General features: G+C 33.8%; 1 pseudogene; it reads right to left on the bottom strand.

Moving 5' to 3' along the window:
* Positions 1-7,680: 7,680 nt before the first annotated feature.
* On the bottom strand, positions 7,681-16,320 carry LOC133693899 (probable ubiquitin-like-specific protease 2B; annotated as a pseudogene).
* Positions 16,321-17,172: the final 852 nt, after the last annotated feature.

The raw sequence follows: 17,172 nt of genomic DNA, 5'->3' as shown, positions 1-17,172 counted from the left end.
TAACTTAAGCATGTTTTATAATAACAAGTCTGATAATATAAGATAGCTTTAATTTATGGTAAATACTCATTTTAAATGCAGGCCTATAACATAAATTAAAGGACTGATTGATGAGTTCAATTATTGAAATTGAGAAGACAAAGAGAGGGTTAAGCTTAGAAAAGAAATATTGGTTCAGTCCAAACTAGAACACTATTTAGTCATTGAGTCATTTCTAGAGCTGTAGATCTTGGATTTCAATTTGGTTTATATTGATAGAAAGCTAAGACATAGGCCTAAAACATTCATGAGAGTCCAAGACTCAATTCTGCTGTTTGGAAGTCCAAATCTTAGCAATAAAAGAGAAATCATAATCTGTCCTGCAGCCCAGACACTATTCAGTGTTGAGCCCATATCTCAAGTTCTAGAAGTCCAAATGCACCGATTTGTTTTTTGTTAGAAAGCTAAGATAATTTCCCAGAACTTTCATGACGACTATCTGTTCGAATCCTGATGTTAGCAATGACGTTTTCTGCAAACAAGAAAATAAGGATTGTTATCAAGTCAAAAGGTAGCCACCCACTCAATAATTAGTCATCAAATCAATAGTTCTGAATTTTGGCCTATAAAAGGAGGCATTTGCCATACATTTAGGCATCTTGGTTTTCAGATCAAGATCATATTCTTGCTCTTTCTCTTTATATTTTTGTAATGCTTAAGTTTTGTTTATATTAATCTCTTGTTTATACTTTTCATTTCCTTTCCTTTACTTAGTTAACTTATATCTTATTTATGTTCTTATCTTGTTTATTTATGTTTCTCTCTTTCATTATGTTTAGCTAACTTTATTATGTCAATGTGAAAAGGTTACACTAATGGTGTAAGAATAAGTATAGTATAAACTCAACAAGGACTTTAATGTTTGATACTAACATGTTTTATATTTGTTATCTTATTCACTTTTAATACTTTGCTTGTTAAATGGTTAATATAGATTTATGTTATATAACCCTTGGGACAACAAATACTTGGCACTTTCATAGCCCAACCATATGGTATAATCGACACCTATGCTGCAAAAGGAACTTGATTTGTTGTTGACATAAGTTATAATCATGAATACCTAACAACATTTACAAGTATTAGCATTATTCGAATAAGATAACTAATGTAATCATGTTAACAATTTATAATCCAATTGGAACCTCCTTTGTGTGTAGTTTCCAATTGAGTAATAAAAAAAGTTTATACTATACTTGTTTGAAATACCATTAGTGGATCCTCTTACCTTGACAATTATTTTATCCTTATTTAATCCTTATATCAATATCACATCCCAAAGCTCTCTTCAAATCCTTTTCTTTTATTATCTATTTCTTCCTCCATGTAGTTCGACCCTAGTCTTGCCGGATTATTTATTATTTTGACACTCCTACACTTGGAAAAATACATCAACTCTTTTGTCGTGTCACAGATTAATGGGTCACTTTAGGATTACTAAGACTTTAGAAATTTTACATGAATATTTTTATTGCCTAAACATGAAAAGAGATGTGCAAAAAATTTGTGATAGGTGCATGACATGTAAACAAGCTAAGTCTAATGTGTTGCATTGAAAAGTAGACATCCATATATTTCCATTGATATATGGCATGCCTTCTAATTTTTTAATACATGATAGTATTATGCATTTGAAGTCGGGCTTCAACTCTGCCATCAAATTATGAAAACGACTTTAGTCAGTTTTATTTAAATTAGTTGAGCTATTGTTTTATTTATATTTTATTTATTGTTAGGAGTTTTAGAGATATTAGGATCTTTATTTAAATTTGGGCTCATTGAATTATTATTATTATTTATTATATTTATCCATATTCATTAGGGATATCCTTTTAGACTTAGAATTCTTTATAGTATAAATACTCTCTTGTAAAAACTTTTTGAAAAAAAAATAATTTAATAAAGAAATTGATACTCTTGCTATATTTTATATAGTTGAGTGATTCTCATTCTAAACTCTTGATTAAACTTACAAACTTTTCGAATGATTTATCAACTTTGTTGTAATTTTATACTACTTGTTTATGTCTCTTTATAGATTTAAGGTAGGAGTGATTATTGCATATAACTTTGGTTCTCTAAAGTAGGTTTTTGTTGGGTCAAGTTGCAAATTATTCAAATATGATTTTAACATATCTTAGAAGATGTTTGCATCATTACATCTTCTACCTCTTTTAGACTCTCAAAGGTGATTTAGTCTAAACGAGCTTTATTTGTGGCATAGTATATTAAGAGAGGAATATATTGTATAAATTTTAGTTGCCTTTCTACAAAGTGAAGATTGCAAGGTTTGTAAAAACACTAATTGTTCCTTTATACTAGATATTTCACCAACTCGTAAAGATCCCTACAAGCTAGAATGCTTCTCATAATATAAGCATTTTCTTCTTTAGTATATGCCCTAGGATAACCATGGATTCATAATTTCTTATTTCCATTGCTAAGTAGGTTTCCACATCCTTCTAAAAAGGAAATCATGGAAATGAATTTTTAATAGGCTTTCTCATATACAGATAAGTGTAAGGTCCAATAGGTACCAACAATGTAGAATTTGTAAAAGTATAAGGTCATCCATATTTCAACACTATTTTAACAAATAGTGATGTCATTAAAAGATTTTTGACTAATTCAATTATCCAAGACCACTTCAAAGCCCAATAAGAAACTTTTGGCTACCCTTTCTTTTTTGGTCAAAGTTAAACAATGATTTTGTATTTAGGTATGGATTGCAAACCATTACCTTTATATGAATTGACCCTAATAAGGGGTTCATATATTGTTGATGATGAATTTTATGCTTGTTTGCAAGTTCAAATTGACTAATTTGAGGATTTACTAGTGAGAACTCTAGAATATTGAACCTTTTTTTAAAATAAAAAGAAAACAATAACCCTTTACATAAATAAAGAGAGCATGTAGCTTTTCCAAGTTAAAAATGGAGCTTTTAAATTTTTTATTTGTTTTTTATGAAAAGTTACATTGGATTGGTTAGAAACTGGATTTTATAAAAAAAAAAAATATTTGTTTTCTATAGGGCTATCCTGATCGCTTGACTTAAGTTGCAAATTTGGCATGTTAACTCGGGTTGATTTAAGTAGTTGTTTTTTTCTTTTTTAATTTAATTTTTTTTTTTCAATTTCATCATTCAACATTAAATTGATTAACAATTGACTTTCATAATTTCTTTTGATTTATTTTCTATAGGGTTATTATGATCTCATGATCCAGATCACAGATTTAATAAGTTAACCCGAGTTGATTCAATATATCGTTGTCTTAAAATTAAAAAAAAATAACATTCAATATGTCACGGAATCAATATTTAAAAAATAAATATCATCCAATATACATTAAAATTTGAGCTCATCAAGGGCATTTTTTAGCAAGGCCGTGGGAGTAAAACATTTGGGGTTGTCTATCTACGAGAAAGAATACTTTGCTATCCTGATGGTAGTAGACAAGTGGAGGCATTACTTGGAACAAGATCAATTTGTCATACAAACTGACCATGAAAGTCTAGCATACTTACTTGATCAAAAAATTCACACTTATATTCAAAAGAAGGGGCTGACTAAGTTGTTGGGGTTAAACTATCGGATCAGGTACAGGAAAGGGAAGGAGAACAAGGTTGCATATGCCTTATCAAGGAGGATTATGCAGAGTGATGTAGGTTGTCAAGGGAAGGAAATGGCAGGGGGTAGGCTCACCGCCATAACACAAATAGTTCCCTCTTGGCATGACCAAATTTATGACTCTTACAAAGACGATGCCATGCTACAGGATATAATAAGGAGTAAGTTGGTAGATGCTGCATAATCTTCCAGATTTACATATATTGACAGAGTGGTGAAGTATAAAGGGAGAATTGTTATAGGAGCTGCAGGGTTATTAAGGGAAGAACTCGTCAAGTCTACCCATGATTCCTAAATTGGAGGGCATGCTGGGATCCAGAATACATATAGGCGACTTAAGGCTCACTTCTACTGGCTTTCCATGAAGAAATTGGTGCTCCAACTAGTTCAACATTGTGACATTTGTAAACAAGCCAAGGCCGAAAGGGTGCGTTATCCTGAATTGTTACAACCTCTTCCAGCTCCACATGGTCCTTGGCAGGATATTACCATGGACTTCATAGAAGGACTTTCAAAATCAAAAGGCAAGGATATTATTATGGTCATTGTTGATCGCTTTATAAAGTATGGGCATTTTATCACATTAGCCCATCCCTTCACAGCTCAAGAGGTGGACAAGTCTTTCTTGGATCATATTTACAAGTTTCATGGCTTGCCTGCCACGATATTAACTGACAGGGATAAGATTTTCACAAACTTGTTTTGGAGAGAGTTGTTCAAGCACCTAGGTGTTAAGTTGTTACTAAGTACTGTATATCACCCTCAAACGGATGGGCAGATCGAGAGGATAAATCAGTGCCTAGAGACTAACTTAAGGTGTATCACTATGCACTGTTCAAGGAAGTGGTACCAGTGGATGTCAACAGCACAATGGTGGTACAATAGTAGCTTCCATTCGGCTATCAACATGTCCCCATTCCAAGCTTTATATGGATATAAACCCCCAACAAGGGAGATGGTGCTTACTGAGGCTACTCAAGTAGCTGCTATGGAAGAATGGACGCAGAGAAGGATTAATATGGATCAGTTAATCAAAGGGCTACTGGAGGGGGCAAGGAATCGAATGAAACAGGTGGCAGAAAAGAGACGTTCAGAAAGGACATTCCTGATAGGAGATTGGGTTTTCCTGAAGTTTCAACCTTACAGGCAGGGCAGTGTCATGTACAGGAAGAATTACAAGCTAAATCCTAGGTATTATATCCCTTACCAAGTCATTGAATGGAGCTGTAGCATACAAGCTTAAACTGCCAGAGGGGAGTGTCGTGCATTCTGTGTTCCATGTTTCGTTATTAAGAAAAAAAGTGGGGAAGGTGGTCATCGTTTCTCAAGCTCTGCCGATCGTAGATGAAGAAGGAAGAGTTAAGGTGTATCCAGTCACAGTATTAGAGAGGAAACTTATGAAGGAATACAGTCGTGTTAGCAGGCTTAGTTCAGTGGTCAAATCCGTTTCTTGAAGATGCAACGTGGGAGGAATTGACAGAGATACAGTTGCAATTTTCAGAATTCAGTATTGATCCTTGAATTGTAACTGTAGATTCTTGGGTCAGGAATCTTTTCGATGACAGGGTACTGTTACGTCCCTGGATGACAGAATTGGATGCATTATAGGAAAAGAAGAAGAATGCAGGAAGTGCAGGAATAATAGCGTCTGTAGCACGCAACCTACTGATGGTTGTTAAGATTCTGTTAGTTAGTTAGCATCAAGTCAGTTAATAGAGTTTGTTACAACAGTTAGAGTAATCAGTTAGTAGTTTTTACAATTACTATAAAAGCAGATGGCAGGAATCATATTGAATATAATCAGATTACAGCCAATTCAGTCTCATTTCTTCTTCCTTGACTCTTCTCCGCTAAAATCTTCTATTCTTGATCTCATCTTCTTCTTCATTTGTTAAGAAACCTTAACACATTCTCGATCACTGATGCTGCTGTTTATTAGCTGATTCCCTAGGAGTAGTGGAGGAATGAACTCCAATTTCCAAGGGGTATTGATCATCACTTAATGCATTTATTGATATTTATTTTTTTAGTTGAATTAGAGGGGGGGGGGGGTGTCCATGCTGCAACTCGTCTATGACATGTGTTCTTCATTGTAAATCATAATTTACATACACAGCCCATCATTGATCATCACTTAATGCATTTATCGGTATTCATTTTTTTTTAGTTTAACATGAGTGTCCGGGTCAGCTTGTGCGCACCTCGACTAATCCCATGGGCCCTGAAGTTAACGACTATGTAAACCTCCAGTGGCCATCATATAAGCAACCACAAAGCTCGAACTTGAGACCACAGAGGGAGCAAACCTTTTGGTTCCAAGCTCTTACCACTGGACCACCTCATAGATGGTTTGTATTCATTTTTTTAGTTGAATTAGAGGGGGGGTGTCCATGCTGCAACTCGTGTATGACATGTGTTCTTCATTGTAAATCATAATTTACATACACAGCCCATCATTGATCATCACTAAATGCATTTATCAGTATTCATTTTTTTAATTGAATTAGAGGGGGGGTGCAACTTGTCTATGACATGTGTTCTTCATTGTAAATCATAATTTACATACACGGTCCATCATTGATCATCACTGAATGCATTTATCGATATTCGTTTTTTAGTTGAATTAGAGGTGGGGGGGTGTGTCCATGCTGCAACTCGTCTATGATATGTGTTCTTCATTGTAAATCATAATTTACATACACGGCCCATCATTGATCATCACTAAAAAGTGTTCGTAATCGCTTACTGTTGATACAGAAGCCAACTCACGACTTGCATATCATGGTTTGGCTGACTCAATATGTTATGATATTACCCGATTGTTATTCATTAATTACATTTAATAAAACCCAAAAGCTGGACTATTCATCGAAGAGAGAAAATTCATTAAACCTACCAGTATGAAATTTTACCATGAGCAAATCTATTCATATCCATGGAGTAAATATACGAGTTCAATCAAGCTTTGTTTCTTCGGAGTACAGTACTAAAAGCATATGATCCTATTGGAATTTGAGTAAACCGTATGTTCAAACTGGGATATTCATGTTGAATTTCTCTACAAACCCTGTTTTACCCATTTACATTTATTTTTTAAAAAATAATAATCTAGAAACTCGTGTATTTACATATGGAAGATATACTCTCATTTTATCGAACCTGATACGATCTAGCCCGTTTAACTTTAGCTAGTCTAATTTGGAGATATAATAATAAATATAATAGAGAGTTCATGCTTGAACATCAACAATCCAACTTGTTGCAACTACAATGTCTCCGATGTAATTTCTTTGCTCTCGTTGGTTACGTCCGGTGTAATTTCTCTCCTCACTGGTTAGCTGCAATTGCAACAAGATTCAGTTACATAAGCAACTCTACACTTAGCTACCGTAGTAATTGTTTTTTTTTTTAAAGAATAGTTTTTATGAGAAATAAATTTATAAAAAATAGATTTTTTTTTATGTTTAGTAATGTTATAAAAATTAGGTTAAATAAATTTTTTTTTTGAAAAATAATTTATTAATATTTTATTTTTATTTTTAAATTTATTAAAATAATAAAAATCAAATCTAAAAAATAAAAAAAATTGAAAGATGAAATTAAAAAAAATATAATTTTATAAATTATTTTAAATAAAATAAATAAATATTAAAATAATAAAAATCAAATCCCAGTTAAAAATTACAAGATTATAAAATTAAAAAAAATATATAATTTCATAAATTATTTCAAATAAATAAAATAAAATAAAAATTTTCAATTAAAAAACTATAAAAAAATCAAAATAAAATATATAAGAATTAAAAGATTGAAAATCAAATTTAATATAATTGATAAATTAAAAAAATATTTTCAAAAGTTTTTTTTGCAACTTTTAAAAAATATTTTCCACCCAAAAATAATACTTCAAATAAAACAATCAAGACCTTAAATAATTTCCAGTTCTGTATGAGAAAAACTTTTCATGCAATACTCATAGCAGAGTATAAAGAAACAGAGAGGCATCAAGTTCAAAAATATTCCGAGTAGCAGAGTTCATTGCACCCATATCAGGCAACAAGCAACAATTGCGGCATGTATTCAATTCAGGCAACAATGTCCGCATCTATCGATCTGTTTGATTATATATCTGGGATGGTAGGTAATAAGATAAAACCTTTACTAATCACTAATCACCAAGACAAACTGCACCTAGACAATTTTCCTACAGCCGTCCGACAGTTATTGTTCACAGAATGGTACATCAACATCTAGTGAGATCCCAACACATTATTATGTAAACAAAATAAGGGGGGGACTCCTACTCCAGCCTAAATTACAAATGCAGATCCTTCGACAGGCTTCTGGTGATTCCTCCCTCAATTTCACCAGGAGGTACGCCTGGGCCTCTTTGCAGCTTGCTGTTCATCTGAGTCTACCATCATCACATCATCACCAATCGTTTGCATATCATTCTCAATGACCTCAGTCTTCTGCAAATCTTGATCCAATCCATTCTCTACCAAAGCGTGGTCTTCTTGCAATGATGCAGGGAATTTTTCCTGACAAGTGGCAATGTTGCCATTTTCTTTGTCATAGCGAATCCTGTCAGTGTCATCAATACCTTCAAGGTTATGTATACCTTCAATTGCTTGCATATTATCCCGAGTGACCTTTGCCTTCTCCAAATCTTGATTCAACACAATCTCTACCAAGTTGGGGTCTTCTTGCAGTGATGCTGAGAAATTTCCCTGACAATATGCAAGGCTAACATGCTCATTGCCATCATGAATCTTGTCAATGTCCTCAGTACTTCTAAGGTTCCGTATACCTCCAAAGGCAGAATTCTCAAGCATCTCGCCAGAGGCAGAAGCAAGGCTTACGGTCAAACACCCTACATTTTCCATCAAAGGAGATTTTCGTTGATCAAATTTCTCTTTCTGATAAATACCTGCATCTTCCTTAGCTGGAAAATTTTCAATGATTCCAACATCTGAATCATCAGAGGCACAGTCTGATGTTTCTGAAGATGAATCATTGTCATCTGCTTGCAAAGAAATCCCTGGATTCCAAGAATCATCAGCTCCAAAACCTTTAAAAGAACATGATATAGAACCATCTTGAGGTGTTATTCCTGCAACTTGCTGAAAAACAGTTTCTCCAGAAGGGAAATACACAAACTGCTCACCAGTTTTGGTATCATCCTGCTGAAAAACCGAAAATATGTCATGCATATAAGATGACAAGAGACTGTTGGTAAGACCTCTTTTTGTCTTTCAACTGGCAAAAACAAAGCATTATAAATCACATACTCAAAAAACAATTAGCTAGAATAATAGATAGTGCCAATACCTCTATCTGTGACCTAGTACCATTAAGGTGGTGATAAGACGATGGCTGGTCAAAGGATGGACACTGTGCAAGTAATGATCCAGCAGCCACTTCCAGATCAAAAAATTCCCTGAGAACCAAGCCAGGATCATTAACACAATGAGAATTCCTTATAGGTGATACTCCCAATAGAGTAATTTCAATGCCCTGACCATGGTCAGAGCTTGATAAATTAACACGACAAGCTCCATCAGGAGAGTATCTGTCTGAAACAAGCTCCAATCCAGATTCTTTCCCATTAATTTCATGGAATTTAGACTGTTGTTCACTGCTGCAACCACTAGAAGAAACTTCCCGAGAACAATTTTGAAGCAGCTCAGAAATTAGCTTCTGGATAAGTGTACGCTTGAGAGAAGCTTCAGCAGGAGGAAACCAATCCCCATTAAGCTGTTCATTTGAGGAAAAAATAAGAAAAGGGAGGGAAGTAACTGTGTGACTAAACATCTGAAAGACCCAACAAACAAATACACAATTACAGCATCAATGTTCAAGTAAAGCAATCGATGCATATTTCAGGCCTTCGGGGTTGCATTGCTACATATAAATCAACAAAGGATTAATTATCAACAGCATAGTCCAAGGCCTAGGAGCGAACCAACTCCCATGCATTGCCAAGATTTCTGTTCACTATCTTGCAGAATACAAAATGCACCTTTCTACCATGTGCAGAACGCTAGCTTTGGGAAAATAGAAATACAATAATATTCAGAGAAACAACTGATGGATTGAACTTACAAACTTAGTAAACCCGTTTATTCTGAATGGGCTAAAATTCACTGGGGCCTCTACCAAAAAGAGCTCCAGATAGTGAAGCAGGAACAGGCCACAATCAAATGAATTTTCCTGCTGTGGCAGCTGACATGACCATGAACAAAACGTCAGAACAATCACAATAACCCACCAGGATCACAAAAGTGTGCGTCAGACAAACACATACATGCCAAAGCTTATAATATAACAGTGCGACAAATTACTGCACAAATACACACTCTATCTTATCACATACAGCAACACAAAATTGAAAAGAACTTCAACTGAATGAAATTTGTCCCAAGGAAATACTCTCCCCTACTTACTAGATAGCAGTTCCATAAGCTTAAGTGTTGGACTCATCTGATTTTGCAAGTCAAATGAAAGGGAGATCATGATCTATAATGTATGTGCAAAGAGTTGGTGCTAATAGGACCTGTGAAATCAGCCCCCTTCACATTTTCCCTTTTCTATGTGCCTGGGAAACTAAAGATAGCTTCTATGGGAACAGCTCTGTAGCAATCCACTCTTGAGTAGTTAAATTAATTAACTGAGACTAGGCAAATACCTCAAGTGGGACAAACCGCAAATTCAAGAATTTTGAAGACATGTCTTCAGATGAGCCCTTCTGCCTCTCTTTCCACTCTTCCCATAAATAACTGTCATTTCAGTGCATGAAAGTGACATACAAATAACAAGAGGTTGCTTTCAGAAAATTATAAAATAAATTGCAGGTTGTCAAGGAAAGGGATAATAGACGATAACAAGAAAAGGTTTGCCATAAAACTTGTATTGTGTTATACATGACTAAGATGATGGATGAAAAAAAAATAACACCGCAGCATTATGGTTTAGCCATGTGTGACTGACTCGTGTGGGCAAGAAAATTAGCTTTGTTTGATGAGTTGAATGCTATAATCAACAAGATGAAAAGCCCAGCCCTTAAAACTTGTATTGTTACACATGACTAAGATGATGGATGAAAAAAAAATAACACAGCAGCATTATGGTTTTGCCACGTGTGACTGACTCGGTTGGGCAAGAAAATTAGCTTTGTTTGATGTGTTGAATGCTATAATCAACAACAGGAATAGCCCAGCCCTTAAAGCACTTAACAAGGAAATATTTTGCAATTTCAGTAAGTACTTATCATTATATATCATTCCATGGCTCTGCTCAAACTGTACTAACCTGACAGAACACATCTGACATTGATAGCAATTTAGATAAAAGATTGGCATACAACTACCTTCGGCATTTGCAAGACAAATTGAAGCAACATGTCACCCAGTCTGATGGGGACTGAAGATGGACAACAATGAGAACTTGGGAATTAGTATTTGATTATTTAGGAATTTAAATTTGTAGGATTACTAAAAATTCCTTCAATAATCAAATGCCAATTCCCATTGTTATCCATCTTATTCCCCATCATGGCGTGTCTAAAAATATACATGTGCAGATATGTTGTCAAACAAAAGGTACAATCAAGTTAATCTATACCTTTGAACAAGATTTTTGAGACCTGCATGAGTTCCTTTGATAGGATCCATGTGCAATATACATGGTACTTTGACAGATATTTCTGTCTCTTCATCTGAAATATGATGCAAATATATAAACACAAGGCTGATGACCACTCAACATCATGCAATCCACCAAGAACTAACCTTTCACACCAGCTATTTCACCCGGATGGCATATTACTAATAAACTCCAGTGAAGACTGTAATTAAAACATGCATACAAGTTACACCAGCTAAGGATTTATAAAATCACAATGTAAAAAAGAGAGGTTGTTTAACTATTTTCTTACTTGAAGTTTACAGGAATGAAAATGTAGTCTTTTCCAAACATATCCACTTTTCTGGTCCATTTATGGACACGTAAAAAAGCAGCTTTGCCATCTTTCACATTGGATGGATCTTTGTCAAGATCAGCAAGCTTCCTAAAGAAAAAGCTATTGAAAAAATGGTATCTTTGCTTCTCCTCAGATGGAATCTGATTCTTCAAATACCTGCCACCCAATCATTTGATTTCCTTTAAATGCACATTTAAATGTAACCCATAATAAATTAAAACAGATGTGGAATTTTCAAATAGTAATGGATTTGCAAATATAAATAATCAATCCCCTCTTCTTTCAGAATTACCTCACAGAAACAAGTTATGTGACAACCTTTACATCCTAACTACTAGAAATTGACTGGTCGAAACTAAAAGAAAAAATTGTTGTATGCAAATAAAATGTTGAAACTAAAAGAAAAAATTGCTGCAAGTAAATAAACCTACTTAATGTAAAAGTCAATGATTGTATCATTGATGAAAGTCTCTGGTTGTAATAGATCAACATCTCTCTTACTAATAGAAACTGCATCCGAGTCCTCTTTTGGATAGATAACATCTTCAAACTCTGAATCAAAACTGCAAAATGCCTAGATTATTCAGAAACTTACTATACCATAGATCATACACTCGTGCAGATGTGATGTATTTTTACAACTACACCATCTTTTTGTACTATCAGCAAAAAATTTACATACCCCAATTGTACAAAAGAAGCACAGATCCTCTTCTCTAAAGATTAAAAATCAATGGATATACACACCACTACAAGCACATAAATAAATACTACAATTATAGAAATCTTGAATCTTCGTGTAAGAGCACATTCTGGCAAAGTGGATGAACTCAGTAAGAAAAATCCATCAAATTTTTCTTACAGTGTTTTCATAGTAACATATATATCTCAAAGAACACTTCATTTGGAGGCTTCTGGGAAGAGCTTGCATTTAAATCCTCTTGAACAATAATAAATGTTTACATTGTGAAAGAAAAGAAGAACACTTAAGCCCAAGCGCCACTAATCTACTGCTTTAACGATCAAGACTAATATGTCTACCAGCAATAGAAACAAAATCCATCCCACTAAACCAAAGATGAATTTGTTTTGACTGAATCTTGAGATGATAGGAAAGATCAAGAACTGTACTACCTAATTTACCTTAAAAAGACATTAATTTGACCTTCAGTTCATGCAATTTGATCCACAAGTAGAGAACATGGAGATGTGAAACCACTAAGGAAATTAGAACTAGCAGATAAAGAGGTTAGATTGCTAGAGAATCAAGAAATACATGTCATTGCCCAACACCTAGGGGGTTATCACACCTGGGGAAATAGTGCCTCTGTTGAAGTGAGTCTACTCCATTCATTGCAATATCCATGCTACAAGCAAATGGATAAAAGAACAAGCAAGAAGAGTTAAATGATAAGAAAACATAGGGCAATAACAAAAATTCACAAAAAAAAATTGAGAGAGAGAAGACACTTCCAAGCCAGCCTTCCTCAACCTTTTGAACAAAGTAATTCTTAGCATACCAACAGGATGCAAAAATCCTAAGAGTTGTGGCCATACAACAAGCACGTTTTTAGCCAGTAACAACTGGCACCAAATGGAAAGCAAAAGAACTTATTTAATGGGTAAATCATATGTTAATTGGAGGCACTGGAAAACCTCCAAAAGCAATTTAAGTATGAAGCATGGCAAATTATATGAAAGCTAAATTGTAATAAATGACATCACATGCAGGCAATTCAGAGAACTTACTCATGTATAACGCTCAGTAGAGCTGAGTACTTAACATTCAGAGATGTAATCTCTTCCCATTTCCTAGACCAATTTGGCTCAACAACCACAACCTCCAACTCCTCAACACCTACACAGACAAATTACATAAGTAAATTAAGAGACTTAGATCCAAATAATAAAAGCAAAGGTATCTTCTAGAAACCAACCAGATTAAATATTGAAGCTAATAAAAAATTTTCTTCAGCAGAAATTTCAATGCTAACATTGCTTCATATTCAGTATTTCTAATCAAAACTTCTTACGAGCTCACCATTGGTAAGAAATAGTGTAAAGAACTTTAGTCTTGTATGATATAATCATACTAAAAAGCAATATGGAACTTATCAGATTGATGAGTTCAATATTTTGGCAATTCCACTGTATATATATCACCAATTTTGCAAATTTGCAATTATAGCATTTGTGCGTAATATGTCTAAAATATCAGAAAAAAAGAAAGATGAATGTTTGCATAAAACTTGAGGGGGGAACTGGGAGGTCAGCACAGGTTGCAATTAGCTGGGGAACTTTTCAATACTTTTCGCTGTTGACGTGAATTTCCATGTGCATTAGGAATCAAATGATACAGCATATGAAAATGTTGCGACTCGGAGTTATACGAATTACAAAAATAAGAGAACAATAATATGCAAGCACTATACCACTTCAAGGCGACTAACCTGACATGCCTTGTGTGTTATCAGCTTGTACTGCATCCTTTGAAAGTATGTAAAGCTTAATCATTACAGTTTCAAACTGAACACATGATAAATACAACTTAATAAGCATGCTTAAATATCACAAGTTATAATCCCATAAGGTTGCTAGAACTTACTCTTTGAATATTCTGAGACTCAATACTAACAATTTCATCAATTCCTGTTTCGAAGCTAAAGGTTCCTTCATCTCCATGAGCAGTTGTACCATTAATTCTAATGCCACTGTAAGAAAATGTCACTAGACACCCAGTACAATATTTACCCCGGTATACAACATAATCAACAACAATACCAATGTCACTCTGCAAATTGCACAAAAAACACTTAATTAGTAATCTTGAAGCTTTTCTTTCTGAAAAAATGTATACAACTGAATAGTAGCCATCTTGCTCACTGAACAATATACATAAATCAAGTAGGAAAAATATTTATCCCCACCAAGCCAAAAATGAAACAGATTGAAAGATTGATTTTGAAACATGAAGCACATATCTGAGGTTCAACTTCAATATGAACTGGTTAGTAATCCCTCCAGAATGCAATTAGCATAGCTTAACAAGTAGAAGGAGAAACAAAACCTGGGTACAGGTTCAAAAAGGTGGAATGGACACAAGTCAAGCAGTAGCCACGGAGAAAGCTTTGTAATGTCTACCAATAGCAGCTAAACAAGTTAACCCCTCAGATTTCAAGACACTTGAGAAACAAATAAAACTCAAAATAGGAGTCCAGGTATTAGGAGGACAGAGCACATATTAGCTAATTCAAGAAAAATAACACAAGAATAAAGACCCAGACAGCCGTTTAAGAACAGAGTAAAATAAGAAAACCTGCAACTGCTAAGCAACTTCAGTTACTGAACACCTTGAAGCAGGTATAATATGCAAGGATAACAAACAGAGGATCTTTAAAATTAAGAAAATAACAATCTGTCTCATTTGTAATTCAGTATAAACTTGATTAATTCATGACAGGGGAAATTTTGTACCATTTCTGAGTAGCTGAAACAATTGGTTGGTGTGAGGTCATTTAAAATAACTGTAATCATGCAGAAAAACACAGTTAAGTTTTCACTTGAATGCCCACAATATCCAGGAAAAGAATATCATGAGAAAATACCACCAGCATCTGCAATATCAGGAGTGGGGCTTGATGGAGAACACTCCTGCATGTGTTCATCAACAAGCTCAGCCTGCAAAATTTTCAAACAAAGCAAAACGAGACTTCATACTCAATCTCATAACTGAAAAACATAACCCAGAGGACAGGAGAAGCCAACATACACTGGACGGAGGACCATCTCTAAGACCACAGTTTAATTGGCTTTCCCCAAGTAAAGGAGCTTCATGGCATGAAATTCTTGTCACGTGTTCACTAAAAATCATTTTCGATTCAAAACCATCTACCGGAAAACAAGGGTCGTGTTCATGACTTAAAGAAGTTAAATGGGGAGCAGCAGAATTTCCTTCTTCAGTGGTTAAGTCCTCTCCAACAGTTCGGGGCCGAACAAGAGCATCGGCATTATCACAGTCAATAGCATCAGCATCTACACAAACTATACTAGAGGTTTCGTTTTTAGGAATATCACATTCCTGGGTGACTGGAAACACAGATAAGAGGATCAGTGATCTTAAACCTAAAATTAATCACCCAAAACATAATTTTACTAACGCAAAAATTTTTAACTCCCAATTTAAAATATTTTGCACCATAGCATAACTAATTTCTTCTTCAGTTACATGATTATTACTATAATTTTCTTTCAAAAGTGACCGCACTCGAGAAACTGGTACTTTAAAATGGCCGCATTGTCGAGGCTAGGGTTTTAGAACTTGCCTAATAAGTGACCAGCTGCTAATTCAGCTATCTCGTCTTCTTCTTCTTTGAAATAGTTCTTCATCGTAGCGAGCGGGAGAGATCGCGATCAACAGCGAGTGAGTCAACAACTGAGTCAGTTAATTAGAGAGATTTTTTGCGGACACAGTCACGTTTCAGGCTTCAAGGGTTTTTCACCTGTATCGAAGATCGACTGAAAGAGAGACCGAAATTTTACAAAGAGAAAATAATACACCAATTAGAGGGGAAGGCTTAAAGTGTTAGAATTGGGATTCGTGATTCACGTGCCAATTTAGAAAATGGATAGCACGCGTTAATCTGTTTTTGTTTTGGTCTGGTGTCTAATCCTGATGGCAAAGGGGACTTCCAAACTATTAAAAAGAGCGTGTGTTTGAGCTTTGTAGCTAGTAAGTAAGAACATTTCTCCTATTTAAAAACGTGTGATTGAATATATTACCTTAATGCTTGTTTTTGGATTTTAAAAACATTTTAAAAAAAATTAAATTTGTTTTTATTTTTTTATTTTAAATTAATATATTTTTAATATTTTTAAATTATTTTTATGCATTAATATCAAAAATAATTTTTAAAAAATAAAAAATATTATTTTGATATATTTCTAAGTAAAAAATATTTTAAAAAATAATTACAACCACATTTCCAAACAATTTTTTAAATTCAAATTAAATTAAAAACAAAACTAAAAATCATTCCCAAAGAATTTTTAAAATTCAAATTAAATTAAAAACAAAACTAAAAATCATTATTATAAAATACACAAAAATATCAGGATGAATTACTATATTTTAGCATTTTTTATACACACATAAAATACAATGGATTCACTATATTTTATAATAATTCATTTTCATCCTCAAAAACTCTTTTTTGATTTAATTTTAATTTAAAACTAATTATTTTTAGTTTTTTAGAAAAGAATAAAAATAAAAATAAAAGGATTGAAATGAAAAGTATGTCGAATATTAGTGGCATGCCAGAGATTTCATAAAAAATACACTTAAGTCCTCAATCTTAAAAAAATAACATAATTTATACAATTAAATCCCTTTAGATTTTCAAAATTCACTTTTATTACAGATCATCGGATGAAAGAGAAAATCATCATTCACGTCATTTTTTACTACTAAAATAGTTTTTCTTAATGTCCATAGGTTCTATGCGATGGGAGGGACTTGAT

This window comes from Populus nigra, chromosome 5 (assembly GCF_951802175.1).
Source record: "Populus nigra chromosome 5, ddPopNigr1.1, whole genome shotgun sequence".
NCBI classification, from domain to species: domain Eukaryota; kingdom Viridiplantae; phylum Streptophyta; class Magnoliopsida; order Malpighiales; family Salicaceae; genus Populus; species Populus nigra.
The sequence above is the reverse complement of the archived record's forward strand: the minus strand, read 5'-3'. Positions and strand labels throughout refer to the sequence as shown.